Here is a 25,691-nt window from a genome sequence, read left to right as displayed (position 1 = left end):
ACTTTTAACATCAACTTGCCCACAATTAAAAATACATGCACATAATTAGTTTTCCGCAGTCATGAATGAATAAATAAATAAATAAATAAATAAATAAATAAATAAATGAGTAAATAAATAAATAAGTAAATAAATAAATAAAATTAAAAAATTAAATTAAATTAAATAAATAAAATAAATTAAATTAAATAAATAAATTAATTAATTAAATAAATTAATTAATTAAATAAATAAATTAAATAAATAAATAAGTAAGTAAAAAGGTAAAGGTATCCCCGTAACATGCCATGAAGGCACTTGGGGAGCATGGAGGTAGAGCCCCATGCTTTCCATGACCTCGGCACTAGAATGAGGTGGTGTGGTCGGCACCACGCTCTGACCGCCTTTTACCCCCGGGAAAGACCCGGTACTCAATTTTATAGGAGACTGAGTGAACCTCGGGGCCGTTCTGAAAGTTTGGCAACGAGAAAAAATCCTGTCACCACCTGGGATCGAACCCCGGACCTTCCAGTCCGTAGCCAGCTGCTTTACCAACTGAGCTACCCGGCCGCCCAAATAAGTAAGTAAATAAATAAATAAGTAAATAAATAAATAAGTAAGTAAGTAAATAAATAAATAAGTAAATAAATAAATAAGTAAGTAAGTAAATAAGTAAATAAATAAATAAAATTAAATAGAATAAATAAAATAAATAAATAAATTAAATAAATAAATTAAATAAATTAATTAAATTAAATAAATAAGTAAATAAATAAACAAGTAAATAAACAAATAAATAAATAAGTAAATAAATAAGTAATATATAAATAAATAAATAAGTAAATAAATAAGTAAGTAAGTAAATAAGTAAATAAATAAATAAAATTAAATAGAATAAATAAAATAAATAAATAAATAAAATAAATAAATTAAATAAATAAATTAAATTAAATAAATAAGTAAATAAATAAACAAGTAAATAAACAAATAAATAAATAAGTAAATAAATAAGTAATATATAAATAAATAAATAAGTAAATAAATAAATAAGTAAGTAAATAAATAAGTAAATAAATAAATAAGTAAGTAAGTAAATAATAAGTAAATAAATAAATAAGTAAATAAATAAGTAAGTAAATAAATAAATAAATAAATGACTCTCCAGCAATGTCCTTAACATTTTCGTCGTTTTCAAGCCGTTAAATAATATTTACTTTGTCAGAAATATTCAGACGTGAACGTGTTTGTGACATGATGCCTTATCGGTACCCAGGGGCTTGGATTCTTGTCAAACAACAGACCACGTTATACTGTTTTCTGCTGTCTTTAGAATCAAACGCATTCTACTAAATAGGCGGTGTTGCATTTTATCAGGAAACATGAAATATGGCTTATGTTTCATTTACAAATTTTTCCATTTTCAGTCTCATTACAAATATTAGACATTAAATTGAACTCAGTTGAAATGTTGTAGTCCTTAGTGAGACGGCAGAGGGAGTTAAAGGCTTTTTATTTGCAAAGATGGTATTTTTTTCTAGTTCATTACAATGTTTAGATCCTTATTCTTCACATATTCTTAACTTTACCAAGACAGAAATGATTCTGGCTATTCATTTGCAAATGTCCAAGTTTTGTTACCAATTAAACGCTATTGTGAACTGGAACTTGGTAGAAAAGAAAGTATGGGTGAGGATTTATTTATTATTGGTATCCACTTTGATTTACAAACTATTTAAAAATTATTTAAATTTCCTGCTTCGAAGAAAACCTGATCTACGAATTCAGTTTGGTATTAGACAACAGTTCTCTTCCACGAAATAAAACTCAGCTGATCCCGACGAATTGGATGACACGGCGTACAGGAAGGTATTCAAAATATCGTATGTATTGTAAATGCGCCAAAATAGTACTACCCAACTGTAGTTACATGTGGTACTTTATTTGAGAACTGGTATTTGGAACCTAGTACTTTCAGGGGAACTGTCATGAACAGCTTTTCGCATTTCCAGTCACGAAGAGAAGGTGATGAGCGCAGAGATCAGGTGGGAGATACAGCACCACGACCAACTCGTGACGTCACTTGACCCGCTATTGCGCGGGATGAGTCTGCCTGCATTATTCAGCACTGCTTTGACTTCCGTTGCGAGGGTCACGTGATTAGCGCCGTCACGTTCTTTTGTTATGTACTCCTCGGATAGACTGAATCCACGGAAACAACGTTATGCTGACCCATCAGGCGGGCCCATCCTGGGGTCCGCGAACCATACACGACCACCTTACATGAGACAGGAGCCAAAGGTTCAATTGTAATTAATAATGTACATAAAATTAGCTTAATAGCGATTTGCTTATGTCAGTTTTAGTATTATCACGATTTCGTATCCTAGCAACCACATATAGTTAACATAGATTGTGTTAACGCCACAACAAGACTGACTCTAAGATTCAATTGTAATTAATAATACACATAAAATGAACTTAACAGCGATTTCCTTATGTCAGTTTTAATATTATCACGATTTCGTATCCTAGCAACCACATATAGTTAACATAGATTGTGTTAACGCCACATAACAAGACTGACTCTACGGTTCAATTGTAATTAATAATGCACATAAAATGAACTTAACAGCGATTTCCTTATGTCAGTTTTAATATTATCACGATTTCGTATCCTAGCAACCACATATAGTTAACATAGATTGTGTTAACGCCACATAACAAGACTGACTATAAGATTCAATTGTAATTAATAATGCACATAAAATGAACTTAACAGCGATTTCCTTATGTCAGTTTTAATATTATCACGATTTCGTATCCTAGCAACCACATATAGTTAACATAGATTGTGTTAACGCCACATAACAAGACTGACTATAAGATTCAATTGTAATTAATAATGCACATAAAATGAACTTAACAGCGATTTCCTTATGTCAGTTTTAATATTATCACGATTTCGTATCTTAGCAACCACATATAGTTAACATAGATTGTGTTAACGCCACATAACAAGACTGACTCTAAGATTCAAATGTAATTAATAATGCACATAAAATGAACTTAACAGCGATTTGCTTATGTCAGTTTTAGTATTATCACGATTTCGTATCCTAGCAACCACATATAGTTAACATAGATTGTGTTAATGCCACATAACAAGACTGACTCTACGGTTCAATTGTAATTAATAATGCACATAAAATGAACTTAACAGCGATTTCCTTATGTCAGTTTTAATATTATCACGATTTCGTATCCTAGCAACCACATATAGTTAACATAGATTGTGTTAACGCCACGTAACAAGACTGACTCTAAGATTCAAATGTAATTAATAATGCACATAAAATGAACTTAACAGCGATTTCCTTATGTCAGTTTTAGTATTATCACGATTTCGTATCCTAGCAACCACATATAGTTAACATAGATTGTGTTAACGCCACATAACAAGACTGACTCTAAGGTTCAATTGTAATTAATAATGCACATAAAATGAACTTAACAGCGATTTCCTTATGTCAGTTTTAGTATTATCACGATTTCGTAACCACATACAGTACCTACAGTTAACACAGTCCATGTAAACTCCACATAACAAGACTGACTAAGATTGAATCGTAATTTGAAATGTTCATCAAATGAATTTAATAGCGATTTTATTAAGTTTATTTTAGTGATACGATTTCGTATCCTAGCAACCACACAGCCTACTGTATAAACACAGATTGTGTTAACTCTCTATAAGACTACTGAGTCTTAAGTTCATTAACAATTTAATAAAGTGAAGAGTGCTGAACTTAATTCTGTTTCAGTGTTACCACGGCTCTCACACGGAACACCCTGTACGTAAGACCTGTTATTCTGACGTGACCGTTGATTAGGAGTGACTCGTACAATGGGTGCCGTGCAGTTCGTCCGCACGCATTTTCCACGCACGTTCGGCTCTCACGCATGCACGTGGCATGCTAATGACCACATTTCACAGATACGTGCGTAAAAAACAAAAGAGTGCTCAATATACTTCCTCCACTTTCTTTTGTCTTTTTGTCTGGTTGCTAGGAGGGAATTCATATTCATGGTTGGTGTGTTTTATCGTGGCTGTTCCCTTTGTGATACGCTTTTTGCACTGCCACATACGTTTTATGGAAATGTCACTCACCGTACTTCCACGTATGCTAATGCGTGCTTAACGTTCGTGCATTCTTTTAGTACGAAATGCGTGAATTATGAAGGAAACTTCTCGTGCCCATAGCCAATGTTTGCAATACTGAATGTAGTAATTTTGAAGTTTTATCTCACATTTTCTGACTGCATAAATAATTGAAGTACGGAATTCCTGCTTGAATAGAAGCCGGTACTATGAAACAGTTAATCTAATAAATCGTTCAAAAGTGGGAAAGACAAAACAATAAAATCCAGCAATGGTGCGGAGTTTATATGGAGTATAATTCACGGTGGAGATGGAGGCACAAAGCTTTGTTAAAAGTTAAAATATCCCCCACTTTTCGCCTATCACAGCATTGAGGAAAGAATTTTTAATTTGTGCACAATATACAGGCAATAACTGCGATTATCCTCATCCTGATATGAATTGGGCCTTTATTAGCCTCTCACAATAGGCCTATTTCAATTCATCGTTTGAACATGTTACTAAAGGTCGCATTAATTAACAATAGATCCCTCTTAGAAACAACAACAACAACCAGATTTCTTTGCTTAAAAATCGATAATGTGTTAAATTGGAAAAATCATATTAAAGAAATTACCCCCACACTAAATTCAGCTTGTTTTGCTATTAGATCTATGCAAAAGATAGTAAATATCAATACCTTAAAAACAATATACTTTGCATACTTCCACTCGGTAATGAGTTTTGGAATAATATTCTGGGGAAATTCCACAGATAGTAACAGTATATTTCTGTTACAAAACAGAGTAATTAGAATAATAGTAGGTGCCAAATCTAGGGAATCGTGTAGGACCATTAAAAAAACTACAAATAATGCCCATGGCTTGTCAGTATATCTTTTCATTAATAATCTTCCTCGTATGTAATCGTGAAAACTTTGTAACTAATTCAACAGTTCATAGCATAAATACACGTCAAAAAAATGACTTTCATACTCCATCGGCAAGTCTATCGTGCTATCAAAAAGGAGTGTGTTATATGGCACTAAAAATTTTTAATAGCCTCCCTATGGATATAAAAAATGAAACTCAAAACATAAAATTATTTAGGGCCAAATTAAAGAAGTACCTAATTTCTCACGCCTTCTATTCTGTAGGCGAATTCATGACATTCAATAACACTTCATGAAATTGATACTAAAAACTTTGTGTTGTACTAGTAGACTATATTGTAAATCTCTTCTGTATATATTTCATCTAGACTGTGACTATAAATTAAGATTTTATAATAGTATTAAGTTTTTTGACTTGTTCCATATTCTAGCTGTAAGCATGTATGAATACCATGGAATGTTAATAAATACAATACAATACAATACAATACAATACCATGGCTTCGACTCGAAATTTGGCGTGAAATTCTTTTAAGGGCCGGTTTCACCAACAAATATTAAAACTTAACTGTTACACTGATGTAACAATAAATATAATCCATGTTGAATCTTTCGTACACTACTTTTAACACTTCAATATAAATAATTGATTAAATGGCGATCTTACTCGTGTTAATTATGTAAGCATGTGCGGCTTACAGCTGTTTCGGTGCTTCTTCACACCATCCTCAAAGCCTACTAGATCTCGGCGTCATCTCGAACTTCGCTGCATGTTGTGTGGGTGCGTTCGATTGTTGAAAAGTGTTGGAGTGTGGTGTCAAATAGTGTGTGTGTTCTGAAATTGATCTGTGTGTTGAGAATTTGATCAGGGTGTGTTTTAGTGTGTCTGTATATTTCTAGGTCAGAAAGCATGGGTAGACATAACGGCTCGGTTAGAAAAGCCAACGTACTATGGTAGGAACGATCATGATTTTAAAATCAAATGAAGGAAACAGAAAACGGATGTAGGTAAATTCTCATTTTTAAACAGAACTATAAATGATTGGAATGACCTACCTGCAGCGGTCTTTGAGGGCTGTCCTTCCTTAAGGAGATTCAAGAATAATTTAAAGAGTTGTGTATAAAGTGAAAATTAAAATTAAGGCGACATTCAACATTTAATTTTTTAAGGTGACATGTATTTATCTAGCCTTACGAGTTTACTTCCTTGGTTTGAATTGTAAATTATTTAAAAATAGCGTGTAAGAGGGCCTTAGACTAGAAATGTTTAGTTTAAATGTAGTTCTGTTTATAAGTATGCATAAGGGTGTAATTATTGAACTGTTGTATCAGTGAAGCGAGGTGAGTCAGTGAAGTTATGGTTTTACAGTGCAGTGAATAGTTCCGATCAGTGATAATTTATAGCGTCAATGAAATGTGTTCTATAGTGTCTGTGAAATGCGTCATAGTGCCACTACAGTGAGTGAGATGAGAGTAAAGTGAAAGACTATTGAAACTTATGTAGGACCTATACATAATTATGTAGGTTGTGTTGTAAAAGTAAGTGTTTTATTTTATGTTTTATTATTATTGTGTTAAATTGTACTGTGTATTCTTATTGTATTGTGTATAAAATTGTATATGTGTTGTAAATTGTATTATGTATTGTAAATTTTATTGTGTATTGCTTATCATTTTAACTGTGTATTGTTAATATTGTATATACCACTGCCACCGGGTGCTTGCCCACTTGCAGTATAAATAAATACATACATACATATTGTTCTAGTGTGTTGAGTTTTTGGTTTTTGGGTTGTATGTGTAGCATATGTGTACATATGCCGAACACATAACCAATGCTAACCACATATACAATAACATAAATACAGATATTGAAAACCTACTTCGTGCCCAGTGTATGTTCAGCGTACAATTCTAATAATCGGAATGGTAAAACAAAAAATGACGTATCGTATTTTAGGTAAGCGTTAGGAATGTTTTCATTTAAGATATTTGCTTTTCAGGTGTAACTATTTTGTTTTTGTCTAGAGTTGTTCTCCGAAAAGGTGGTAGGATGTATATTTCTGGAAGTGTTATTCGGTAAGAGTCTAAATCACTCAAGTGTGTGTTTAAGTTGTTTAGAAGTTCTCCTTGCTCCTAAAACTGAAAGAAAAACAGGCTTAATTAAAATAAAATATGTTAAGAAGCAGTCCCTACAACCCAGCTGAAGGTATAGTAAAGCCGTTTTAAGTGGCAGAGAGGGTGTTAAGAAATAATGACATGTTGACAGGTTAGAACAATTTGCTCTTGAAATTGTATGTAGATGTTTTCAGAATGTTGAGACATAGGCCTGTTTTGTTTACTGGATTTGATCATCTAATGGTTTCATCTGAGTATGGATGGGAATCTCATTATGGAATCCTAATAAAGAAGTTGTTAAGGCATTATTTTAATTGTAGGTTGCATCATTTGTGGAGAACTAAATCAAAGGAAGGAAGAGAGAAACAAATCAGAGAAATGTACAGAAAGCTATTATTGTCCTAAGGCCAATGAATATTTTGTAGGCCTATCTTATAGGCTATAGTTTGTACCTAGACACATTACTAGGGCTAGGATTTTAATGAAGTTGCATCTTTTTTTTCTAGTAAGCCAGAAACATAGCTTCTTTAGTATTTATATGTTATGTGATAAACTGAGTGTTTTAAGACATATTTGTTAGGTCACTTTTTTGCATTTTTTGCGTGCCTCAACTCATAAGAGCATCTTTTGTTTTATTCGGTCATTTTTTAGGTATTTTCATTTAATTTTGGTCATAAATTCCCATTATTAATTTAGAATAATGTTTATTTCCTTTGATGTTTTCTTTACATATTTTGTCCAGTAATACCCATTATTTTGTATAACACTGTAATCGTTTTTCTACCCCAATATTGCTATATTAACGTAGTACACCCCATATAATGGATCAGTCCAACCACCCCTTCAATATAGACTCCTCTATACCTGCTAATTCCGGATAAAAGTGGCCTTGTGGTAGACTACATGGAAACTAAAAGTAAAGTAAATCCATGGCGCTACAGCCCATGAAGGGCCAAGACCGACCAGCCGATTGCTGATCTCACGTCCACATGCCGAAGCAGAGGTGAACGATCATACATGGTAACTACATCAAGTAAAATAATTAATTATAGTGTACTACTTAGAAAAATTATGTAACATTTAATTTAATTATTAATCTAATTATTAAGTAGTACAAAACCTCTTTTCCTACTAAGTCAATTATGTAAGATCAATTTTTAGGGCATTTTTAAGGGCATTTTTGAAGATTTTTACGTCATAAATGCATTGTTTTAGAACATTTTTCCAGGATTTATAGGTCATCAAAATCCTAGCCCTACACATTACAATATAAAAAAATGGATAGTGTTTTTATCATGTACACACGTCTGGAAGTATCAATTCAATAATAATCATCAGTTATTTTAACTCAGCAAACCATACAACAGTTCGCACATGTTGTTGCGGTAACATAATTTTAACTCAAACAATGATAATGTAATTTCCTGAACATTAAGAATAATTTACATCTTCCGGTCAAAACATGGGCAGTTTCACTACCTTATACCACTCATCACATCAGATTGGTACAAGGCCTATACTTTTTTTTATAGGCAATTAAAATTGGCGAGGTTCTATGTGGACACGTGTACTGAGAACATGTCGTGTTATTTATATTACTTCCGCTCCATAGAGAGAGTGAAACAAGCTATTGAGAAAAGACAGCTCGAGTCGGAGCATACCGACGAGCATTTTTCATCACCGTGTAACATTTGAATACTGTGATCCATAGACTAAAGGCTGGTTCACAATAAACCGGGAAGGAGAACCAGAATGAAAACCAGAAGCAGAGGACGTGAAAATGAAAATTTTTGATTCATAATAAACCGAGAACGTAGACGACTATGCATATCGATATGCATTTCAATAACGATAATATGTAAAGTCGATATTACGCATTCTGATGTCATTTGTGTATAATTGACCAATGGCGTTCTCTCATGAGTATAAGGCAGCCCATGCATCTTTATTAACACAACCTATTTTAAGTCTACCATAACGTAAAATAATTAGAGAAGAAACATTTGTAATAGAACAAAAATGAACACAACAGTAGTTATTGAATTCAAGCATGAATATGTAGTGTGTAATACAACCAATACAGTAATAAAATATGATTCACTTACGATCGGTGTTCAAAGATGCAGCTATTGAAAGCCACGTATTCTCCTTCATTTTCTCATCTTTATACGAGGCGCGCCGCTTATCGTAAACGTGAGGATTTTCCTCAACGCTCAATATTAGAATCTCATCAAATAAAACTTGCTCCATGATGCACAGCACAGAACAAAATAATGCATAGGTTACGTCACGGTCTTCTTGCTACAAAATATACGACGACAAAATAGCTTTTAGATGGCAATAGAATGAATCTAGTGGGCTGTGATCGGAAACGTGGACGCCAAAGTTGAAACTTGGCCAACTCTCCGTTCCCGATCCCGGGCTCCGGCAAGCTTTTCGTTAATTGTGAATGCTCACATTTAAATGTACACATTTTATAAATTTTACCGTTTTCGTTTCGATTCTCGTTTCCGGTTTATTGTGAACCAGCCTTTAATGTATTTAAATGCGATCACTAATTTAATACGCAGATTGTCTGGACTAACGCGAAACCTATGAATACGACCCCATGTGTCATGGCGTCTGTTGAGAATCGAATACGTATTGTTTTCGTTACAAATCGACATTTCACTGAACTGGTACAGAAATTAACATGTACAGTACGTATGTGTCCACCGCGGTGAAGTAACGGTTAGCATGCGTGACCGTGAAACGAGCGGGCCCGGGTTCAAATCCTGGTTGAGACAAATTAGCTGGCTGAGGTTTTTCCGGGGTTTTCCCTGAACCCATTAAGAGCAAATGCTGCGTAACGTTCAGCGCTGGATCCCGGACTTCTTTCGCTAGTATTACCACCTTCATCTTATTCGGACGCTAGATAAGCACAACACTTGATAAAGCGTCGTAAAATAACAAATTAAAAAATGTATGTATGTATGCTGTAATCCTAACCCAGTCTGCTTCCTTCCCGCCATGTCAATTCCCTGTACAGCACGATACCTTCATATTTTAGATTACGTGTCCACGTGAGACAACAAAGAACACCACAGACACGTGCAACCGATGTGTTCAAATCGTTCGTGGTCGGTTTACGCTTGGTTTAGCCCTAATTGTCGCAGTGGTCGGTTTAATGAGGCGAAACAGAATCGAACTGTCACAATGACTTGGCTATTATTTATTTTATATTGACCTCAATTAACGTAATCATTAATTATCGTACAGACATCCCCCAGCTAGCGGCTGGAAGTTCACAGCGCATGCTGTTCCTGGACACGAGACCTGGCCTGCCTGGTGTTGGTTCAGTTGTATCTGTTTCAGAACGGAGTGGATAAAAGATCCCAATCTTTGAACTTTCACATGAGCATTACTGTTATTATTATTATTATTATTATTATTATTATTATTATTACTACTACTACTATTACTATCGCTGCTACTGCTAATAGTACTGTCCGTCCGAGTCGTTATATTGGAGGGTCATCGAAAAGGGGAAATCACATTACAGTTACTTAACGGGGCCCTTTTCTTTAAGTTATTTTAATCCTTGACACTTACCTGGGGTCTTTTGTGACCCTATTTACTACTTACTGGCTTTTAAGGAACCCGGAGGTTCATTGCCGCCCTCACATAAGCCCCCCATTGGTCCCTGTCCTGAGCAAGATTAATCCATTCTCTATCATCATATCCCACCTCCCTCAAATCCATTTTAACATTATCTTCCCATCTACACCTCGGCCTCCCTAAAGGTCTTTTTCCCCCCGGCCTCCCAACTAACACTCTATATGCATTTCTGGATTCGCCCATACGTGCTACGTCTGGATTTAATGTTCCTAATTATGTCAGGTGAAGAATACAATGCGTGCAGTTCTGTGTTGTGTAACTTCCTCCATTCTCCTGTAACTTCATCCCTCTTAGCCCCAAATATTTTCCTAAGCACCTTATTCTCAAACACCCTTAACCTATGTTCCTCTCTCAAAGTGAGAGTCCAAGTTTCACAACCATAAAGAACAACCGGTAATATAACTGTGTTATAAATTCTAACTTTCAGATTTTTTGACAGCAGAGTGGATGATAAAAGCTTCTCAACCGAATAATAACAGGCATTTCCCATATTTATTCTGTGTTTAATTTCCTCCAGAGTATTGTTTATATTTGTTACTGCTGCTCCAAGATATTTGAACTTCTCCACCTCTTCAAAAGATAAGTTTCCAATTTTTATATTTCCATTTCGTACAATATTCTCGTCACGAGACATAATCATATACTTTGTCTTTTCGAGACTTACTTCCAAACGTATCTCTTTACTTGCTTCCAGTAAAATTCCCGTGTTTTCCCTAATCGTTTGTGAATTTTCTCCTAACATATTCACGTCATCCGCATAGACAAGCAGCTGATGTAACCCGTTCAATTCCAAACCCTCTCTGTTATCCTGAACTTTCCTAATGGCATACTCTAGAGCAAAGTTAAAAAGTAAAGGTGATAGTGCATTTCCTTGCTTTAGCCCGCAATGAATTGGAAACGCATCTGACAAAAAAAACTTTCTGACCCCACACCATATTTTATTGTTAATATCTACATCCATACACTCCGAAACATTGCAGTAACCTAGATATGCTATTCTTGGTTATTTTAGTTTCCATCACAATTAAAATTATTATGTCATAATAAATTACATATTATTTTTTTCCATGTTCATTACTTGGGTTCGTGGATAGCCCAGCTATAGAACACGTCTTAATTTTCTAGTTATAATTATTTTGCAGCGATATTGTTTTGTTGTAAGCAAAGCGAACACGTACTTTGAAAAGTGAACAAATGAAACAAATATAGCATAAGCTGCCATGTAGGCTATGGGTAAGATGTTGCAGGTTCAAGAGTAATTATTTATATTTGTAAAATTAGCTTGTTGCTTTTTCTACTGCAGCAGGTGATGAGACTTAACTAATTAATTAATTGTATAAACATAATATTAACACTTCATACAATAGCAATTTCCTTTTTGTTTTATTTCATTGAAATAAAAACACAGACACGAATAAATAGTCTGGCTTTAAACTAATTAAATTAATTCATTGAGTAAATCTACGCGCAATAAAAACTTTCAATTTGCTTATATTGCATATAAAATGGATTAAACTATAATATAGTCTAATTTAGCGATCGGTTTGGAAGTAAATCCCGAAAAGACAAAGTATATGATTATGTCTCGTGACCAGAATATTGTACGAAATGGAAATATAAAAATTGGAGATTTATCCTTCGAAGAGGTGGAAAAATTGAAATATCTTAGAGCAACAGTAACAAATATAAATGATACTCGGGAGGAAATTAAACACAGAATAAATATGGGAAATGCGTGTTATTATTCGGTTGAGAAGCTCTTATCATCCAGTCTGCTGTCCAAAAATCTGAAAGTTAGAATTTATAAAACAGTTATATTACCGGTTCTTCTGTATGGTTGTGAAACTTGGACTCTCACTCTGAGAGAGGAACATAGGTTCAGGGTGTTTGAGAATAAGGTGCTCAGGAAAATATTTGGGGCTAAGCGGGATGAAGTTACAGGAGAATGGAGAAAGTTACACAACACAGAACTGCACGCATTGTATTCTTCACCTGACATAATTAGGAACATTAAATCCAGACGTTTGAGATGGGCAGGGCATGTAGCACGTCTGGGCGAATCCAGAAATGCATATAGAGTGTTAGTTGGGAGACCGGAGGGAAAAAGACCTTTAGGGAGGCTGAGACGTAGATGGGAGGATAATATTAAAATGGATTTGAGGGAGGTGGGGTATGATGATAGAGACTGGATTAATCTTGCACAGGATAGGGACCGCTGGCGGGCTTATGTGAGGGCGGCAATGAACCTTCGCGTTCCTTAAAAGCCATTTGTAAGTAAGTATAGTCTAATTTATTAACAACACATACTCTTGGGGTCAAAAAGATCCCAGATTACTAGCATAAAATTCTGAAGCAGCTATGTTGCGAGGGTTAAACAGTTGCGAAGAAGTGAAATTTCGAACAACAAATGTTTTCAGGATATAGCTAAGATTGGACAGCTACAAGCCTTTATAGGCGAGCCAGGGGGAAATCGAGATACGACATAACCTCTCAGAAGGACAGTACTACTGTTGCTACTTTTAGCAGTTATGAAATTAAAGGACAGAAAAACAGTGAAATCAGAATCACGAACATGTTCTATAGATTCTGTAGAAACAGGGCCATATGTTTACTGGAACATCACACATACGAATGAAGTGTTAAAATTTGGAAGAAACTTTCTGTTGTGTGCTGCAAAAGACAAAAGCTGGTATTACACTATCGAAGTTCTTTGACAAAGAATACGGTAATAGTAATATGCGTTACAAGAGCGGTATGTTGAAGTTTTCATGTTCGAGAAAAAGTTTGAAGATTTAATTTCCGAGAATTGAAAGAAAACATACCGCTCGTGTATTGTACATTATTTTGTGCGAAGATCGTTTATTACATATCTGAAAGAGGAATTTCTAATTAGTTGCAATGAAATCTCCATCTTGGTTTCTGTTCAATGACGGAAAATTTGCAAAACAAAAATATCTATCTTCAACATTGTTGCTTTAAAATGTTTTCTGTGTTTATTATACTCCAGCAGGCCGTGATATACGTCTGTCTTTTTCCCCCCCCCCCAAGTCTATGATGAGTCTGGAATCTTGTTGATTTTTTCACGAATTCCTTAATGTTACTTGCATCACGAATGGAGTAACTTTAGTGAAGTTGTAGAGTTTACATAATTTTTGCAAATATTTAAAAACAATAATTAACAGTGCAATTTAGGTGAAATTGCAGTGGTAAGTTTCCAATTTATAATTACTACTATATTGAACGTCTCTAAAATAATATGTTAAAAGCCTAAAGCAGTAAAATCAATATGTCACTTAAGCGGTAAGAAGAGGGAAATTGTTATGTGTGTTAGGTTGGGAATACTGAATGTGAAATTTTAGACTTACCGTGGATTGGTTTTGTGCGGAAACCAAGCAAATACGCACGATCTCGCACAAAATATTTTATAAAGTTCTGTGATAAAGGGTAGGATTTTGAGTATATTACACTATAGGCCTACAGGGTGGCGCAAAAGTAACTATACACTTATGGAATTATGTTTCTAGGTTGGTAGGACGTATTACGTGCGTTGATAAGGTTTGTAGGGAACAGGAAATGACGCCTAGTGTTAACAAACGAGTAATTTATTTATTAATCATAGTAACTTAGTCCTAACAACACAAGTAACAGTTTTCATAAAATGTTAACGAAAGAAGAAAGAATTTTCGCTTTGCTGTACTGAGGGAATGGAGAGAAAATTTCGAGTCAAATCCACCAACACGTAAGGCTGTTTACAATTTAATTAATAAATTTGAAACTGAAGGTTCTGTTTTGAATGCACCTCGCAGTGGGCGACCTAGGACAGCACGAGCTGAGGAAAATGAACTCAGTATCTGTCTGGCTGTTTTGACTAGTCCAAAGAAGTCCACAAGACGATTAGCGGTAGAGTTTCCAGAAATGTCACGTCGGTCAATCCAAAGGATATTGCATCAGTAGAACTGCAAAGTGTACATTCCACGCCTGATACATGGGTTGCTGGAAGATGATCCAGACGGACGACTACAATTTTGTGAAATTATGCTCGATCAGTATCGATTTGACCAGAATTTCCTTCTTAACATTTTGTGGTCTGATGAGGACACATTCAAGTTATCGGGACGTGCAAACTGACATAACAATACACGGAAAACCAACAATCTGAACAACAACATTCAGCTCTGTTTGCATGTTTGTCAGTTGTTCCAGGTAGATTTGAACGCTGTACTGATGACGAAGGGAGGCAGTTTGAACATAAAAAGAAGTGATGTGTACTGTAATTTGTCGGTAGGGCCTGTATCATGTTCAAATTATTCAAAATTAACGTAAGTGAAATAAGTGTCTAGTTACTTTTGCGCCACCCTATACAACATATTTGAGCAAAGATAACCTAATATTAGGGAACAAGAATCATCAGCCTCCATTTATGATTAAACAAAATATTTTTTTTTTCTGGCAACAGATATGCAAAAATGAATGATGAACAGTACCATGCATGTTTAGCTACAATTAGTTCAAAATATTACCACAGTCTACTATATACAGTCGCGAAGCTCAATATGTAGTAAAAATGCAAACATGGGTAGTTGCCCACCACTAGGATCGCTACTATCGTCTCATCATCGCAGATCTCTCTCCTAGTAGACGACAAAATATGTTACACTTTCGTTGTCGTGTTCTTTTGGAAAAATTAACACCTTCCTTACATTATTGAAATATTAAATGCATAAAGTAAATTTATTATTTTAATGAAGTTTATTAAATTCCACCATAAACTCGAAGATACCTGCAAGAAATAGGTTAATATAATTTTTGTTTGTGCAAAACGAACTGAAATTTACTATAATGGCTTCACTCATTCAAGATTATAGCGATAATTAACTATGAAACCAATAAATATTAATTTGCATTTTCCTTTACAACAATAATAATAATAATGGAAATATGAATTAATGGAGTAACTAACGTGTACCGGTACTTTTAGTGTAGGCTTACGTAGTTAACAAAGTGGGATGAGGTTAAGCAATAATAATCACACCAGAATTGGAAATAAAACGTGATCAATAAATTTTATTGTAACAGACTTTTTCTACGTCTCTAGTAAAGCAACAAATAAAAATAACAACAAAATTAACAGCTATAATTAAGAACATATCCTTTGAAAAAAAAAAGTAGGCCTAAGCAATAATAATCCCACCAGAATTGAAAATAAAACGTGATCAATAAATTTAATTAAAACAAACTTAATTTTTCTAAGTCCTTAGTAAAATAACACATAAAAATAATAACAAAATTAATAGCTACAATTAAAAATATATCTTCTGAAAGAAAAAAAAAAGTAGACCTAACCTTTATTTCTCTGGAAATTTAGCAGCCTAAGTGACAGAACTTTAACCGGTATCTAATGTCCTTTCGGTTAGACTGAAACATTTCATTGTGAAATTTAAGGATATAATGTATTCTAACAGTCACAAAGAACTTCAAAATTAAGAGTTTTGTTTCTGCACAGCATTCTTGTGGAAACCCAGGAACCTTTCTGAATCTTTCGGAAATCGGAAAAAGGATAACTCTGGCCTCTTTCTCTTACTGTTGCTACAATTTATAGCACTACAAACGTCTCCTCCTTGTCCCATATTATTATTCCAATTATTATATTTTAGCCATTACCATTTTTATTACAACCAATAAGGAACATTTCACAAGCATCAATGTGAAAAACGCAACGAGCTATCACTCGATAGAAGTACGACACAGTCCAAAGTCGACCATGGACAGTCTATTGTTTCTAGTTGCTAACCGCTTGGAGCGCTTTATCACGAGATTTGCAAACAAACACCTCAAGCTTCGCGACTGTATATAGTAGACTGTGATATTACAATAATGTATACTGCTGAAAAAGAAACAGAAAAGAAAACATCTGTGGGTTAAATCATGGATTACAAGATGTGACAAGAAAAGTACCTATTCATCAAAACTCACTAAAAAAGAAGTATGCGAGAACTAAAAAAATTATATAAATTATTACAGTATTTCAGAATGGATGAAGATAATTTGCAGTTTGTCCAAACTTGTGCACCACTCCTGTACAGCAGTTATAGTCTCTGCTATTATTTTTATGTACAATTCTCGTCTTTTATTTCTGTTTTTCTATTCCGTGTTTTCTGTTCTATAACATTTCATTTGCTTCATTGTCTCATTATTAGCATTTTGGTCGTAGTAACAGTCCAACAATATTTACGTTCCGCCATATTCGTTTCAAGCTAGGCAGATCTTTTATACAAAAATAACGATGAACTTACATTTTATAAAACAAGACCCATAACAATGTCACGTATTTTATAACAAATCTTTGTCAAAAAAGCTTTGTTAGTGCCAGCTTAAGTTGCAGGAAATATGATTCTGCGCATGGAAAAATTTGTAATGAACACCCGGTATAAAACGACCAAGAAGATGCAGGAACTGTAATGGTGGTTTGATGATGCAGTCAAACGAAAGCTGGAGGATAATTTCCATACAGAATGTGTTCGTGCGTTGTGTAAAACAGGCATGTCTTTGCGGCCCACACGCTGCAAACGTAAGAAGCCCGGGTCCGGTGAAAAATGAAGTCTGACAGAGCGCATTTGTAAGGCGAGGCATCTTAGTCCAGGAGAAGCATTTATCAAGTCGCAGACAGAACGGACTGACAGCTGTCATTACGAGCAGGCACGTCCTAATTCGACAGTGTGGGACACACAGACAGGTCACGAGCTAATAGAAAGGTTTTGGAGTAGGTTTACAATATTTTATCACAGCAGGCCTACAAATCAAGCACAACCCTCGCAAAGAACGGCTAATATATTACAAGCGAATACATCATTTTTGTATGCGCGATGCTTTCAAATTGAGCACCACCATCTGCATCCCTTTAGAAGGGCTGGTCGGCAGGGCTTTTAGCAGGAAGCCGCAACTCGATTCCGAACAGCCTGCCACAGTGAAATGACACGCACGAAGAAGCTGATAAAAGTATGAAAACTATTAATAGTGATTCGATTCTGACTTACTTAAACATCTTAATACATTTTTCATTGACCATAACTGGTATTCAAAGTCTAAATTCTTATGGTAATAACTAAGAGCGATTCATATCCACTAGAAACGACAAAATATGCACTATTAAAATTTAAAAAAACTTAATTTATTTGAAGCGTTTTGCTATTATAGGTGGTTTTTCTGTTGTACATAAGAATATCAGGACATAACTTAATTTTTTTCTGTTGGAGTTACACTTTTTTTTAATTGTGAGGAAAAAAGGTTTCTTGTCCACAAGAATTTTTAAGTGACGAGAAGTTCCTTTCAACATCACAGGATCAGGAATGTATTTAATTATGGATTACAAGAATTTTTTTAACGACAGGAAGTTCCTTTCAACATCACAGGATCAGCAATGCATTTAATTATGGATTACAAGAATTTTTTTTAACGACAGGAAGTTCCTTTCAATTTCACAGGATCAGCAATGCATTTAATTATGGATTACAAGAATTTTTTTAACGACAAGAAGTTCCTTTCAACATCACAGGATCAGCAATGCATTTAATTATGGATTACAAGAATTTTTTAACGGCAGAAAGTTCCTTTCAACATCACAGGATCAACAATGCATTTAATTATGGATTACAAGAATTTTTTAAGTGAAAAGAAGTTCCTTTCAACATCACAGGATCAGCAATGCATTTGATTATGGATTAGAAGAATTTTTTAAGTGAAAAGAAGTTCCTTTCAACATCACAGGATCAGCAATGCATTTGATTATGGATTAGAAGAATTTTTTAAGTGAAAAGAAGTTCCTTTCAACATCACAGGATCAGCAGTGCATTTAATTGCGGATTGCTTTGTTGATTGCCACGGAATTGTCTACAATGATTCGACAACAGTGCACTGTCTGTATGTTGTCAGATTGCAATAAATAAAATATAACTACTGTAATATGTTACAATGTCTATGTTTCTTCTGTATTCCATTTTTCCGATTTTCCATATTCCTAATCTTGATTGAATCACCAGATTGGTAAAAAAAACACAGTATGCTCTTATATGTGCTAGAAGCTTAAATATATATTCACCCCTTAAATATGCACTGTAAAATCTTATCCTTTGGTTGGAAACTACTAGAAACGCATTATGATATGCGACTAAGGGATCCTCCTTAACTTATACCTTGTTGAGAAGGCTGTCTACTCATACTTTCTGTTCTCAAGTAGTTAATCATCTTATACTTCCTCTTGTTGAGTAGTGATTACGTTCCTTTTTATTTCGAAATTTTATTGAAATATAAGAATTTTGGGGCAGCTTTTGATCAGTAAGAAGCGCAATACGTTGGGGATTACGCCTGAACTGACTAGAAAACGTAAATTTAATCCTGAACAATGAAAACATGCTAAAGAAAAGCGATTGGAAATTGATCCTTCACCAACTAAAATAGGGGTCAAAAGTAAAGCCAGAGAAACTTGCGAATTTTCAGAAGTTACTAAGTAAAAACTTCGGAAGTGAGTGGAAGGAAAACCTGTCTTCAGTGGTATAGTACTGCAATCCGTAATCCAGAATTCTGGTAAAAATGTAAACACTTATAATGATTGTGCTTGTTTTGAAGACCCTTTAAATTAATTGCATTAAATAAGAAGTAAAGAGTGAAAGTAATATTATTATAAGAATTGAATAGAAAAATATTCTAAATTCAATTTTTCTAAGTTTTCCAGTTAAATATTAGTTTTAGAATAAAACCACAACTTCCATAGGATTTTCTCATCATTATCCTCATTCCGGATTGTGAGTTTCAAAAATGGACAAAAGTCAATCTTGGTTTCAAAGTGGACGATGTAATTTTCAAGTATGTTTTAAAGTGCTTTAAACTAATATTTGTAAGTGCAATTTTTAATTATTTTGTTAATAAAGTAGCCAATATGACACACAAAAATTTTCACACATTATACTGGAAGTTTACACAATAAAACAAAAATATGGCTTGTTTTTTCCACATTTCGTTTATTATTTTTATTAATTACTAATTATAACTAACTATTATTAAAAACTCAATAAGTAAAAGAATAAAAACTACTCTAAAAGACGAAATATACGAAGAGTAACTATTTAACAAGAGGAAGTATAAGAAGAATAATCTTGTTTTACTGCAGTTTGTTTATTATTTTTCTTCTTTACTAATTATAATCAATAAATACTACAGTATTCCACACTTTGTCTAAACTATATTTTGTTTTTGTTTGTTTCTTTTCTTTAAGACAAACTCATTGATTTATGTAGCCTTCGGAACTGACTCCAGACAACGAGCAATGCTCTTTAGAGATCTACATTATATTAATGGATATTTTTATTTGAATAAATTATTATTATTATTATTATTATCATCATCATTATTACTTTGATGTACAAAGCGGCTGGAAAAGCGTTATTCTCAATATTGATTTATTCTGGCAGAGTTAAGGCCTTCAGGTCTTCTCTTCCACTCAGTCGGAAACAAAACAAAGCACCAGCTACAAAATGTAATTTCTGTTTATCCTGACATTACACCGTTGCTCCAATACTGTCGTATTAGCTCCAGGCAGTTAAAGACCCTTCACAACACTCACATTAAGTGAATGTGAAGGAAGGGACTTCTTACTATTTCTCAACAGCCATCGGACCAAATTTCATCCACTTCCGTCTGCAGGCAATGTGCCTGTGCCCCTAGTTTAATTATAAGAACTCAGAAGTAGTCTCAACCCCCTCCCCTGCCCGCTTTGGAATTGGAATTTCCACCCTGCCTCTTGCGGTGATGTCCCGCCCTCCATTAATATGACTTCCACGGCCTCGCTGCCATGGCGACCAAGACTTCTGGTTCTGCACTTGCAACACAGCGGGTAACGAGACATTACGACTACCACATTCACCCTTACGAGTGCAATGGCGTCCACCGAGAGCCGATATACTTCTTCTTTTTAGACAAGGCCTTCATATTGCATTACTGTCAACTTATTTTTTTCTTTCGTCTTTCTTTTCGAGTTTTTGTCCCATTCTTTTTCTTGCCTTGTCAAGTTCTTGTTGAATGCTTACATGACATTCTTCTGATATTTAATGCTGACTTGTCATTCTGAATGAACCTATATAATACACTTCACAATTTTCCCCTTGTTGAGGTGTTACCCATCCTTAGTCTACATTTCCTCTCCTTGAATTGCTGAAGTCATATTACTTTCTGTTGCTGAGTAGATATTCTCCTTATACGTTGAGTGTCACTTTTCTTATGCAACCTCTTGCTAAGTAGTTTATCATCTCACACTTCCTCCTGTTAAGTAGCTGCACTTATGCTTCCTATTGTTGAGTATCTACTCCTGTTACATTTACTTCCTCTTGCTAAACAGTTATACTTTTATCCTTCATCTTGTTGAGCAGTTAGTGTTCGTAAATTTAATCTATTGAGTAGTTACTCTTCTTATATCTCAATTTGTTGCTTCCTATTGTTGAGTATCTACTCTTGTTACATTTACTTCCTCTTGCTAAGCAATTATACTTTTATCCTTCATCTTGTTGCGCAGTTAGTGTTCGTAAATTTAATCTATTGAATATTCACTCTCTTTATACTTCAATTTGTTGCGTAGCTACCCACTCTTATGCTTCCTATTGTTGTGTATCTACTCCTGTTACATTTACTTCCTCTTGTTAAGCAGTCATACTTTTATCCTTCATCTTGCTGCGCAGTTAGTGTTCGTAAATTTAATCTATTGAATATTCACTCTCTTTATATTGCAATTTGTTGCGTAGTTACCCACTCTTATGCTTCCTATTGTTGTGTATCTACTCTTCTAACATTTACTTCCTCTTGCTAAGCAATTATACTTTTATCCTTCATCTTGTTGCGCAGTTAGTGTTCGTAAATTTAATCTATTGAATATTCACTCTCTTTATACTTCAATTTGTTGCGTAGTTACCCACTCTTATGCTTCCTATTGTTGTGTATCTACTCTTGTTACATTTACTTCCTCTTGCTAAGCAATTATACTTTTATCCTTCACCTTGTTGCGCAGTTAGTGTTCGTAAATTTAATCTATTGAATATTCACTCTCTTTATACTGCAATTTGTTGCGTAGTTACCCACTCTTATGCTTCCTATTGTTGTGTATCTACCACTGTTACATTTACTTCCTCTTGCTAAGCAATTATACTTCTATCCTTCACCTTGTTGCGCAGTTAGTGTTCGTAAATTTAATCTATTGGATATTCACTCTCTTTATACTTCAATTTGTTGCGTAGTTACCCACTCTTATGCTTCCTATTGTTGTGTATCTACTCTTGTTACATTTACTTCCTCTTGCTAAGCAATTATACTTCTATCCTTCATCTTGTTGAGCAGTTAGTGTTCGTAAATTTAATCTATTGAATATTCACTCTCTTTATACTTCAATTTGTTGCGTAGTTACCCACTCTTATGCTTCCTATTGTTGTGTATCTACTCTTATTACATTTATTCCTCTTGCTAAGGAGTTATACTTTTATCCTTCATCTTGTCACCCGTACTCTCTGAGTGCGACAAGTTAAAAAAATTATAAAAATAATAAATGTGAGAGGACTAAAGACAGAAATAGTTAATATAACATGGTCTAATTCTGACTTACTTAACTGCGGTATTAATTTCCAAATGAGTCCAGTTCTCTAGTAATTGCATTACTAATCATTACAATTACCAAACAACTCAAATATGTCTTGTTCACGTGTGAATCGTTTCGACTATCAATTGCAATGTTGTCTGGAGACCAGGCCGCATGGAATGAAGAAGCGATTATGAAGTAGTTAACGAGTAAGCTTTGCATTGTTAAATTTAAATGTGGGAAGAATAAATGAAAAGAAATATCAAACTTTTATTTCAAATCCCAAACATCCTTACAATCCCAACAAACTCACAAACAGCACAGACGTTTCACGCAATTACAGGGATTCCATGAATTCACAGCCACTTTTTTTCATATAGCCAGTGGCGTAACGTCAATGTAAGCTAAAAAGCTCAGCTTCCACAGTTAATAATAATTTCATAATAATCCTGCAGTTTATGGACAAAATTAATTTTAATAGAATTTATATTTACGCATTAAATATTGTGATGCGGCAGCTCAGGATGATTTGTGATGCAGCAGTAAACAAGAAGCCTGCACTCACCAGCTTCCAAGCAGACTCATTCTTCTGTGTAACCCACCCCGCAGATTTTCTAGCCCTTTCTAACTAAACTACTCTGGTCGCAAGGCTATCATGAAGCTAGCTTTAACATTTGAAATAAGTAGTTTCCGAGTTATCCCTTTTCGTCAGTTGTGTTCAGTTGAAGTGTTAGTGTGCATTGTGGCTGATATAATAAATAATGAGCGAAATAACAGTTCCTGACACCAATTTACTTGAATTTTTTTAGGACAATTGTATTATCAAGACTGACTTACGAATAAAAGTGTGATTTAAAAAACAAATGACCGACTCCTGCTGTCAATGAAGGACACAACCAAAAGACAGACGCATACTTACGTAATGATACTAATATTGTGATTTCTCTAAGTATGACAGGGAGTGAGCTAATGTTATACGTATACGTGTATTTGTTAAGAGATATGTGTAAACCGTGAAATCATATTTTACTACGTACCATTTGAGGTCATGCCTTATTGGTGTTACGAGGTTCCAACCAATCTTCGACTGCTGACTTGACATTGACTACTATTTATTTTAAGACTGTATTTTTGTAATACGTTTTCTCATATTGCATGAAAAACAACTTGAGTTAGCTTCCTCTGCTCAAAATTTCATGCTACGCCACTGATGTAGACGTTATTTTACTATAGGCTACTGGTACCACTTTTGGTGAAGATCAGCTGGTGAAATTACGGAAAGACTAGACACACACAAACCCACAGCTATGTTAAATTTGACTTTTGTTTCCTCCACGGAAACCTAGCTACCCGCCCACAAACTGCTGAGGCAGCATATGACGTAAGAGTCAAAATGCTCGGCAATAGAAACCAACTCGTAATTCGAGACAGTTGGATTGTATCAGAGCACTTGGCAGCATTGTACTCACCGGCGCGGCGTGGAGTCAGCTCTTTGTTCTTCTTTCTTGAATATTTCCAATCAGCGAAGCGTGACGACAGACGAGCAGACTTCCCTGCACAAGAAAAGAGAGAAGATGTGGTGTTAATTCCAGTTGACACCGCTGGGAGCGTGCAAGTAGTAAAATGTCACCAGCCTGACCACACGGAACAGAGTCCTCAGTTCCCAAGTCTTTGTGTAATCGATGAACGGCCGTTTGTCACGAGATGAGAAAAAGTCCCCACCCCACACCCTCGTGGAGCAGGGGTAGGAACGCAGATTAGAGAAAAGGACCTTCGCAACTTGGAGCTTTAGGACTTTCAGCATCTCTACAGTTCGCAAGCTGTGGCTCGAGTTACCCCATCAAACACCCCCAAGATAACTACTGCAAAGAACTTGAGTTCCAAACTTCCTAAAGAATGGAATATTCACTTTTGAAGCCTAGGGCTCAATCCCCTATACTCTGTAGCGTACTAGGAATTTATTTCTGCAATATTCTGTATTATTATTATTATTATTATTATTATCATTGCTATTTTTTGTATTAGCTTAATAAGAGCTCTATAGTGTTCTTTTGACCCTGTTGACCCTCTATAGGGCTTTAATTTAATTTGTATTATTTTCATCAGTGTTCGTATTGTGTTTTGTATTTATGTGTGCTATCTGGTAGGATGGAAGAGAAGGTCTTATGGCCTTAATCCTGTTAGATTAAATAAATAAATATATAACTATTACTGTAAAAAAAACTAAGGTGGATATGTTCAAGAAAAAGTATTTTGCATAAAAAAAACTATTCAGAAGGAGTTTGTTTCATTATTATGGAAGCAAATAGCTTCCATTATGTCTGGTATTCATTAAAAATAAATCTGGAAAACTTTTATTTGTGTCTAATGAACTTAGTTTGCAGCATTTGCTGCACAAGCCACTAGTATTTCTCTAAATCGGTGTAATAAAAACTCACGGATCCTTTGTTCGGCTGTCCACGAATGCAATTTGTATACCCCTGGGCTGCGTCTTATCTGAAGACGAATACTTTTCGAAGGTGTCTGTTAATTCCGGCCTAATACCGGAGAATCAGCACAATGGTGTATTAAATCATGCCCAATCAATCACCAGCTACAAGCGCCCCAGGCAGCTTGGGAACACAATGTGCGATGCGCGGCCTTGGTACGGAAACAAATGAAGGCAGAGAGGGCGCAGTTCGAGTCGTGACTTGGAGCAGGCCGTTCACAGAGCTGAGTAGACAGGAATGCTCCGGCTCGATGAAGCCATTATGTTGGTTCAGAGCAATTCGACCGGAAAAAAGTAATTCTTACTTATTATTATTTGCTGGAGTATAGACCATGGCATCGTTTTATTGTCCTATTGCACTCTGTAAACCTATAATTTCCAACCCGTCAGTTTAGACGTACGAATTAAAAAGTTAAATTATAGATAAACTGGGAAGAATAGAAATAAATGGTTTCATATAATTATACGAAGAGGTGCGTACGATTTCGACATGGAGCAGAATACGAAGCAAAGAATTTTTAAACGAAAGTCATACCACGAATTTTAAGAAAATGCCAAAATTCTGACTAGAGATAATATACTGCCTGATTTTGTGCAAATCTAATCGTGCAAGACTTATAAATCTGAAATCTCACCTATTTCCTAGGTTTAGATTTTAAGACATTTCTTTCAAATGCTATGTGACGTAAACAGTTTACCTTTTTCAAATGTATAGCAGACGAAGGAAATTATGTACAGATATATCACTAGCAACGTAACAAAAAACTGAACGCAAAACGTATGACAAGAAATATGTGATCTTCTAGCA

General features: G+C 34.8%; 1 long non-coding RNA gene across 1 annotated transcript in view; it reads right to left on the bottom strand.

The window, feature by feature from the left end:
- Window positions 1-25,691, bottom strand: part of LOC138715598 (uncharacterized) — a 411,462-nt gene that overhangs the window by 118,218 nt on the left and 267,553 nt on the right. The window contains exon 3 of the long non-coding RNA XR_011336508.1: window positions 23,865-23,948. This is a non-coding gene — a long non-coding RNA (uncharacterized lncRNA). The remainder of the gene's footprint in view (window positions 1-23,864; window positions 23,949-25,691) is intronic.

The sequence above is a fragment of the Periplaneta americana genome, chromosome 15, assembly GCF_040183065.1.
Source record: "Periplaneta americana isolate PAMFEO1 chromosome 15, P.americana_PAMFEO1_priV1, whole genome shotgun sequence".
NCBI lineage: Eukaryota > Metazoa > Arthropoda > Insecta > Blattodea > Blattidae > Periplaneta > Periplaneta americana.
The sequence above is the reverse complement of the archived record's forward strand: the minus strand, read 5'-3'. Positions and strand labels throughout refer to the sequence as shown.